This window comes from Solanum dulcamara, chromosome 2 (assembly GCF_947179165.1).
Source record: "Solanum dulcamara chromosome 2, daSolDulc1.2, whole genome shotgun sequence".
Classification (NCBI taxonomy): domain Eukaryota; kingdom Viridiplantae; phylum Streptophyta; class Magnoliopsida; order Solanales; family Solanaceae; genus Solanum; species Solanum dulcamara.
Window position 1 is genome coordinate 27,134,177 of NC_077238.1, and position 9,726 is coordinate 27,143,902.

The 9,726-nt window shown below is 33.7% G+C and overlaps 1 long non-coding RNA gene across 1 annotated transcript; it reads right to left on the reverse strand.

Annotated features, from left to right (window-relative positions):
- Nucleotides 1–495: 495 nt before the first annotated feature.
- On the reverse strand, nucleotides 496–3,158 carry LOC129875950 (uncharacterized). The gene is made up of 4 exons (XR_008763253.1): nucleotides 3,049–3,158; nucleotides 2,755–2,844; nucleotides 1,006–2,071; nucleotides 496–910 (listed from the first exon to the last, which is right to left on the reverse strand). It is a non-coding gene; the product is annotated as an uncharacterized LOC129875950 (long non-coding RNA).
- Nucleotides 3,159–9,726: the final 6,568 nt, after the last annotated feature.

The following is a 9,726-nucleotide window of genomic DNA, read 5'->3' on the forward strand; positions in this document are numbered from 1 at the left end:
CTTCATGAAAAAAAGGATCCATGAATCAATAATATTTAGGGGGTGTTACATTGACTGTCTTCTTCTGACAAAGAATAATAATCAGTATCAATTAATATAAAAATTGTATCGTCTGATTCACCTTCAAAATTATTTAGTTGTATAAATTCTTCTGAATTTATCATTTCTTTGATGTCTTCATCGATTTCTATTTTCTTGTTATTATTAGCAAATTTCTTTGGGCATCTATTGGCATAGTGTCTTATTGTTGTTGTTGTTGTTGTTGTTGTTGTTGTTGTTGTTGATTTTCCGCAATGCATTACTTTTGGAGTATCCGATACACACCTATAAACTTTTTGAAGAGTCCGTGCAACATAGCCCAATAGTCATGTAAATAATTAGAAACCAGCAATAGCTACAAAATATTCACACATCAATTAAAAGTACTCCGTATTTGAATCTCAAATTTTCAAGTAGAGAATTAAAGCACATAGCCATCAGCAACCAAAGAAAGTATACAGTTATATTATAACCTCATATCCACAAAAGCAGCTTTTTAAAAGAAATTGTTGAAGTCCAATTCTTTTGGGTGCACTTAGCACTGAAAATGATTTCAACTTCAAACTTGAAGAACAATTTAAGACATTTATGACAACAATCACTAGACAGAGTTCGAATTTATAACAAAGTATTCCAACAATGACTTTAGAATGATTCACCTTTTACGTAGCCAAAAAAATCTAAATGTAGAAGAAGCTAAATGTAGTTGTTACAACAGCACCTATAAGAAGAAGAAAATGTATTTACCATCAAACACTTCGTCTGAAGAATGTCAACATAAACAATCAATTGCAGGCATGATGCACTCTACCAAAATACGGCTGGAGGTCTACCCCAATCTCATCATCATCGGAATCAGATTCATTACAACCTTAAGGAACAAACAAAAGGAAAAAAAAATTATTTACTAGAAAACCAATTTGTAACAAAACAAAGAAAATATGTAATATGTGCTAAAATATTTACCTTCTTGAAAACAAAGCCAATCTCTAGTTCATAAGTTCGCCTTTGCATTTGCAGGTGAAATAGAACTCGTAAATTTTCAAATAATACGACCTCCAATGCTAAAGGTTGATTCAGAGGCTACTGTGGTAATAGGTATGCTCAAGACGTCTATTTCCATCAATGAGAGTTCAAGATACCTTAGTCTACTTTCTTTCCAATAGGCAAGTACATCCAAATCTGAATTTACTTTATGGACAAGATTAGGCTCCTCCAGGTACAAATTCAGTTGTGTTTTAGTTTTACCACACTCAAATTGATTATCAAACTCCTCAAGTTCATGCCTCATTTCAGGACTAGTTTCCCTCTACAAGGAAATTGAGGTTGAAGGTACAGAATATTCTTTGAATAACAAATGTAAATGATATTTAACGACTTTTACCTTTTCTTCAACAGTCTAAAGATCAATTTTACAAAAGATAAATTTCAAAAACTTAAGATTATATCGAGGATCGAGAACAATAGCTAGTGATAGTATCATATTGTAAGACTTTCAATATTTTTTGAATTTCTTTAACAATGATGTAGCCATTTCACTCATAACTGAATCATAATTATCTTTTTCTTCCTCTAATAGCTTCTGAATTTTCCATACATTATGTAGATATAAATTAGCAGCTGGATATTGGCTTCTAGAGAACAATGTAGTAATGTTATAAAATGGCTAAAATTGAGCAATCGTCTCTACTCTTTTCCATTCCTCCTCAGAAAGACCATGCTTAAAATCAGTATCAATCAATTTATATTGAATATAAGCTTGTTGTTAGAGCAACACACTTTCAAGCATCAGATAAGTGGAATTCCAACGAATTGCCTTGTCATAACAATGCTTTTTTGAACATGGTTACCCAAGATTTTTGATGCATTCCATAAACTTTAAAATTCTTCCTTCTGAATGTTTATTATGTTTTAACACCTTCTCCAATCTTTACAATACCTCCGTCATCTTTCTCCAAATCTTCCGTCACAATTAAATTCAAGATATGGTTCCACAACAAACTTGAAAGAACTTTCCATAACAGACTAGTTCCTGCATCAAAGATAAATGTTCTTTTAAATTAGCTACCACACCCTTATTGCAATATGCGTAATCCAAAGTAGGAGTGAATATATTTTTTTCAATACCCTATTCCTTAATGAACTCAATTTGTAAAGGACCCAAAATGGTACCAGGATGTGGAGGGGGCACATAGCGGAAAATCAACACTCTTTCTTAAAGAATCCAATTCAAATCAACACAATGAGCTATTAAACACATATATCCATTTGAATCTAAATAATTTCACATGTCTGAATTGAAACACACTCTACTAGAAATCACTGCAAGCTCAGTTTTTAGATATTCTTTTTCTATCATACATCTTCAAAATGTCAGATTTGGCAGTATTTCTTGAAATGGTTTTCACAGTTGGATTTAAGTATAAATGGATATCCCTATTTCTTTGATGTTCGGCAAAGCTGAAAGGATAATTATATTTTAGAATGGCCACAGATACTTTATCACGATAAATTATTTAATCGATTGGCGCTGCCTGGTGCTCTTGTATTTTGTCTAAGTGTATACTAATATATCGTTCCAAATTTGATTTTCCATAAATAGAGCTTTCTACAAAGATCTTTTACATACCTTGCATTTATCTTTTAACCTTTCATTACTTGTAGCACGAGGCAATTTCAGAAAACTTTTCCAAACATCAGAAGTTTGTTTTTTACCTTTTTAGTAGGGACTAATGAACTAATCTCACAAGATTCCCCGTAAACGTCTTTCTGAGCCTTCATTGACTTCTCACACCATTAAGCATTCTATAAGGAAAAATTTCAAACTGTAAACTACATTCACAATTCTTATAGCTAAGGAATCATTTACCACATAGAATTCAGAAACGAGGAAGAGGATTTCAAGGGATTAGTCACAAACCCTAGACCTTAATTTCAAAGGAAAAATAATAAGAGAAAGAGGGAAGATGAGGAAGAAGGATTTAGGGGAGGAGAAATTGAGAGATTTACCAGATTATCTTTGACTGTTATTCGTGGAGAAACAAAGAAGTTATTGCTGAAAAATCACATCTAAAATCTTGAAAACAGCTGCATCTTTGAATGTTTGGGGAAAATCTGCAAAGCCCTATGATTAGGGCTGGACGTTCGGTATTCGGTTCGGTACTTTCAAAATTTAGATTCGATAATTCGGTAATCGGTAATTCAAAGTATATATCAAATACCGAACTTTCAAACTTCGGTTCGGTAATTCGGTAATCGGTAAATAAAAATTCGATTCGGTACGGTATTCGATAATACCAAAATTTCTGCATCTTATAGGATCAACACAAATGCAAGCATTTTTTTTACAAGATAAGTAGCCACAAACCATCTTAAAATAAAATCTAAAACTAAAAGGCAACAACAGGCAACAGCAACAAAGTGCTTCAGCTGCAACACACAACAACTAACAACATAAGCTGCAACACTACACCTAGCAGCAGCACACTACACACACCACCACCACCTCCTGCAGCAGCTCCCTACAACAGCCACCAAAAAAGGAACAACCTGCAACAACAACACCAGCAGGCTGCACTGCAGCAGCAATAAGCCAATAATTGGCAGGAGCAACACAACAACAGCACCTGCAACAGCATACAACATGCAACAACAGCAACAAAATGCTTCAGCTGCAACACACAATAACAACTAACAACATAAGCTGCAACACTACACCCAGCAGCAGCACACTACACATAACACCACCACCTCCTGCAGCAGCTCCCTACAACAGCCACCAAAACAAGCAACAACCAGCAACAACAACACCTGCAGGCTGCACTGCAGCAGCAATAAGCCAATAATTGGCAGGAGCAACACAATAACAGCACCTGCAACAGCATACAACAAGCAACAACAACAACAAAATGCTTCAGCTGCAACACACAACAACAACAAACAACATAAGCTGCAACACTACCTGCAGCAGCAGCACACTACACACAACACCACCACCACCTGAAGCAGCTCCAAAATCGGAAGTCAGAAACAGTAGCAGCAGAGGAAATAGAGTCCAAAATCTGCTTTTACTGTTTTTCAGCTTGAACAATGCAAGTCAATATCATCCATAGCTAAAAAGAATTTAAAATGTGTCAACAATTAAACAAAGTAAAAAAATATAAAAATAAAATATCAAAACTGAAAAACATACCAAGTTCAAGTTTCATAAGATCATTAAAATCTTCTTCAACATTTATAGGATAAGGCTCATTTTGACGCCAATCTTGAAGACAAATAACAGCTTGCACCAATTTCGGAGTCATAGAACTCCTAAATGAATCAAGAATACGGCCCCCGGTGCTAAAGGCACATTCCGATGCCACACTAGAAATTGGAATTGCCAACATATCACGAGCCATCTCGGAAAGAATTTTATACCTAGGAGAATGAACTTTCCACCACGACAAGATATCAAAATTGTCGTCATCATCAGTCGGCTCTAGTTCTTCACTAAGATACCTTTCCAACTCTGACTTACTACCCAAACCTGTACCATCTAGTTTGTTCTTCTTCATTTGGATCCTATTTTTTACTTTTGTTGATTTTGTGCTAGTGTTAGAGATAGATGAATCCGATGTCTGAACCGATAAATCAGAGAGAGTAGATGAGCGTCGAGATACATTAGAGAATTTTGCTACATACTCTTCAAACATAGATTTCATGTAAGTCACCATTTCATCTTTTATTTCACTCCCTTTTTCATTTCCAAACATATCCTCAAGTGCGTCGCCAACATATTCAAGTTTGTTACGAGGATCTAAGATAGAGGCAATAAAAAGCACTTTATTCATTTTTTCAGGAGCACCCCAATACTTGACAAACTTTTGTTTCATTTTTTCTCTCATTTTTGCCAAAGAAGGATCATTGTCTTCCATACACTCTCTTAAATGATTGTGAAGCTCAACTATATCTTCAAAGTGACCAGCAGAAGTGACGTAAAGTGAACTTGAAACCTTTTCAGTTAGATCATAAAATCTTTTAAGAAATATTACCATATTTCTCACCTTTTGCCAATCATCACTTTCAAGTACACCTGCAACACTTCCATCTTCACAAACATGATTAGCAAGATAAGTTGACAATCCACCATCTTTGAGATCAAAGTAATCAAATGCACTCTCAAAATGTTGTGCGGCATCCAACGTCAAGTAGGTCGAATTCCACCGGGTTGAAACATCTAAACATAATGACTTCTTACTGTCTATATTTTTTAGTTCACAACATTCCTCAAATTTTCTAATCCTTGCGGGAGATTGTCTAACATATTTCACCATTTGCCTAACACGTTTGATCGATGGACCAACTTCTTTCATGCCATCTTGCACAATAAGATTCAAAATGTGAGCCATACATCTCACGTGAAGATGGTTACCACATTTCATGTTAGATCCCCAATTAACCATTTGTTTGTGTAACTCTTTCACCATGACATCATTAGAAGAAGCATAATCTACAGTTATAGTGATTATTTTCTCCAATTTCCAATTAAGCAAACACTTACTAATACAACGGGCCATTTCGTCACCCTTATGACTAGTAACAACCTGAAAGTTTAAAATTCGTTTATGCAAAAGCCAATCACTATCAATAAAGTGTACTGTCAAACACATATAATTTATTCTTTGAATAAAAGTCCATGTGTCTGTGGTTAGACAAAATCTCGGTGATGTTTCTTTCAAATACTTCATAAACTTTTGTCTCTCTTCACCAAAAACTTGATAACAATCCCTAGTCACTGTTCTACAGGAGGGAACTCGAAATAAAGGTTGGGTTTTTTCCATAAAATTCTTAAAACCTTCCTTTTCAACAAAACGAAAAGGAAGTTCATCAATGATTAACATCTCAACTAAAGCCCTCCGAGATGCCTGTTGATCAAAAGTCCAAATTGCCCCATCACGCATTTCACCTTCTAAGGGAAAGTTTAAATTTGATTGTTTGTACTTGGAATTGAAATTGTTAACCTTATTTGGATTTTTAGGACAAGTTTTCAAATGTTTATTCAATCCACTTGTTCCATTTTTAGTTGAATCAGCTAAGATAACTTTACCACAATACTTGCACTTAGCTTTATTAATTCCATCTTCTATGAGCTTCTCATAATGCGGCCAAGCAGCAGATCTTGATTCTATAGCTTTTCTCTTCACCATCACTGCATGTTGTTGAACTTCCATTGTTGAATCAAGAGACTCGGTAAGAGCCAAAGGTGCGCTTCCAATGACATTGGTCGTTCGACTTGTTTCATCTTCCATCTAAACATTGAAGAGATTACAAATGTTATAAGACATAAATTAACAATCATTTTCATTTGAAAGAAAGGAAGCAAGAAACAAAGCAACAAAGAAGGATACTTTGATCAGGTAATGTAGATTCAATCTCATTCTTCCAATCATAGCACAATACATACACTGGAAAATGCAGTATTCAATACATTAAAGTTACAAACTGAAAAATAGAGAACCAAGAATGCTGCTATATGATTTTTCCATTAACTTATAATTACACCACTTAGCTTCTTTTCCTTGTGAACACAGAACAGGAAAAATGCAGAAATAAAACTCTTCTAAAAGTCAAGTTTCTAACAACAAATGCTATCAGAAGTCAGAACACAGTTCAAAATTTCCCTATACTTAAACAATCTATCAAGTAACTACAAGTCTAGAACCACATACTTTTTCTCACTTCATCTACGCCCAAAAGCAAAAAGCCCATGATTTTTAAGTTCTAACTGAATTAAAAGTTCAAATTTAACAAATTAAACTGCTTAGAAATGCTGAAATTGCACAGAAAAATGAATCAACAAATTACTTACCAACGAGAACCAAACTGAGTTTAGCGCAATTGTAAACTTGCGGAAAAGCCGAAAAGATCAAAACTTTAGATTTTTTTCATTTTCTTCATACAAAGAGCAATGTTCAACAGATATACAAATAATGCTGGTGGAAGAAAACTTGTCTGAGCTTCAAAAAAATTCAGCTCGTCTAAATCAGCTTAATGCCCCGAACCTGCTGATCTGTCACTCCAAAGTTCAGGCTCGTGATATCCAGGTAGACTCATACAACCGTTTCGCCTTCAGAACCTCTTTCCGATAAACTCCAAAGCCACTAATTTCTTATACCAATTTTGTTGAAGAAGATTCAGCCATAACCAAAAGAGCTTTTGCTTTCCTGTGAAGCTACTTTTTTTTTTTACTTTCCCTTGAGATGGTGACTGTCAACTGATGAGTGATGACTGATGACGAGTTGACAACGAGAACTGAGAAGTGAGAAACTGAGAAGAAGAACTGAAGAAGTGAAGAACTGAAAAAGAAGAAGAAGTGAAGAACGAGAGAACTGAGAAGAAGAGAAAGTGAGAAACAGAAAGAAAGAATAAAATTTAACCCTAACCTAAATGGATTTTTGTTGTAATGTTGTTGGACTGGGCTGTTGGGTTATTGGGTTAGGGATTTGGGCTGTCTTAAAATAATTCCTAAAGGGCTTAGGCCCAACAGACATATAATAGACTATTAATAGTGGACTAGTCATATTAATTACGGTATTCGGTATTTACCGAAATACCGAACGGGAAAAAAATAAATACCGAAACCGAAACCGAATACCGAAATTGTGGACTTTTGGTACTGACTACCGAACCAAATTACCGAATACCGAATACCGAAATACCGAAATAGCCAGTTCGGTTCGATAATTCAGTTTTCGGTATTTTATGCCCAACCCTATATATGATTCGTGATTTACCCATATCATATCCACATTTTAATGGATTAAATTATCCGATTTTTTCAATTTTTTCAAATTTCTGATACATTACTTACTATGTTGATACATCAAGTTTTGGGTATAAAACAATTAATATTGTTGGGTTATTTATGGGTAGTAACGTAATTCAAGCTATGATTGGTTGTTTCAATCAATTACCGTGTTAATTAAGGCAAAGAATCCTTAAAAAAACAGTTTTGACTACAAAGGAAAACTCAAAAACAGAGCATAAGTTCTAAAAAAAATTCAATCCAAATTTCGAGTTTCATTAAGCGAATCAAGATGAATATCGCGATACTACTGAGACATTCTGAAGTTTGGCAATCCGAGATGAGTTATGAACTATACAAAAGTGATGGAATCGTACTAGGCGACTATGTATCATACTCGTCTCTAAAAGCAACAATAGCTGCTGAATTGACCATAGATGAATTAGTAAAAAATATTAAAATCTGATACATAGTTCAAGGTAACGCGTCGCCAATGATTTTTCATAATAATATGGATGTTAATCTTTACATAGAGTTGAAAAAGAACAAGCCGGGATTCATAAAGTATCCCCTATGCATAACAACATCTGATAGAAAGAGACGTGAGTTACAAATATTCAACGCTACATCTGGAGAAATTATTTATGCCGAACCAAACATGAATAAGTCACAAATTTTTGGTTTAGTGGAATCTGGTAATGTTGCAGCTTGTTATATACCAGAATTTGATGTGACGAACTACATAACTGATACAAATGGTGCGGAAGTGAAGGAGAATCAATTGTATAAGGACAAAGCAATACTAGTTGATCTAATGATCAAATACAAAATTGATAATGGATTCAATTTCAAAGTTAAAAGATCTGACAGTAAAAGGTATGTGCATTTGCTGAATTTGGAAATCTGATTTTGTAGAGTTAATTTTCATTGTTTAATATTCATGATACATACTCATACATACTAAGCATTATGTATCAAGTAAAACAATTCAAAAACTTGCTTTCAGAATGTATCAGATACGTAATAATCTCTGTGTATCTAATACAAGTTAATATTTTTTTATTTTACCTGTCATGATACATCATAACATTATGTATACAACTAATTTCAATACTTTTTCTAGATATACTGTTGATTTTGTAGAGTTAATTTTGCTGGTTTATATTCATGATACATACTGATACATACTAAGTATTATGTATCAAGTATAACAGTTAAAAAAACTGTTGTAAAAATGTATCGGATACATAAGAATCTCTGTGTATCTGATACATGGTAATATTTTTTAATTTTACCTGTCATGATACATCATAACATTATGTATATAACTCAGTTTAATACTTTTCTTAGATGTACTGTTGATTTTGTAAAGTTAATTTTGTTGTTTATATTCACGATACATACTGATACATACTAAGTATTATGTATCAAGTACAACAGTTAAAAAAACTGCTGTAAGAATGTATCAGATACATAAAAATCTTTGTGTATCTGATACATGTTAATATTTTTTTATTTTACCTGTCATGATACATTATAATATTATGTATATAACTCAGTTCAATACTTTTCCCAGATGTACTATTGATTTTGTAAAGTTAATTTTGTTGATTATATTCACGATACATACTGATACATACTAAGTATATCTGATACATGTTAACTTTTTTTCTAAAATTATGCAGTTATGTGTTAATATGCTATTCAAATGACTGTTGTTGGGGAATGAAAATATCTTGTTGGAAAAAATCCGATAGTGCATTCACGACACCTAAATTGGTTAATCATAAAGGAATTCATACCCCCAATGATATATGAGAGGATATTAAAGCAGTGTATGGATAAGGGGGAAACATGCTGATGGATATAGACAGTTGCTTGTATACATACATATGATAAAA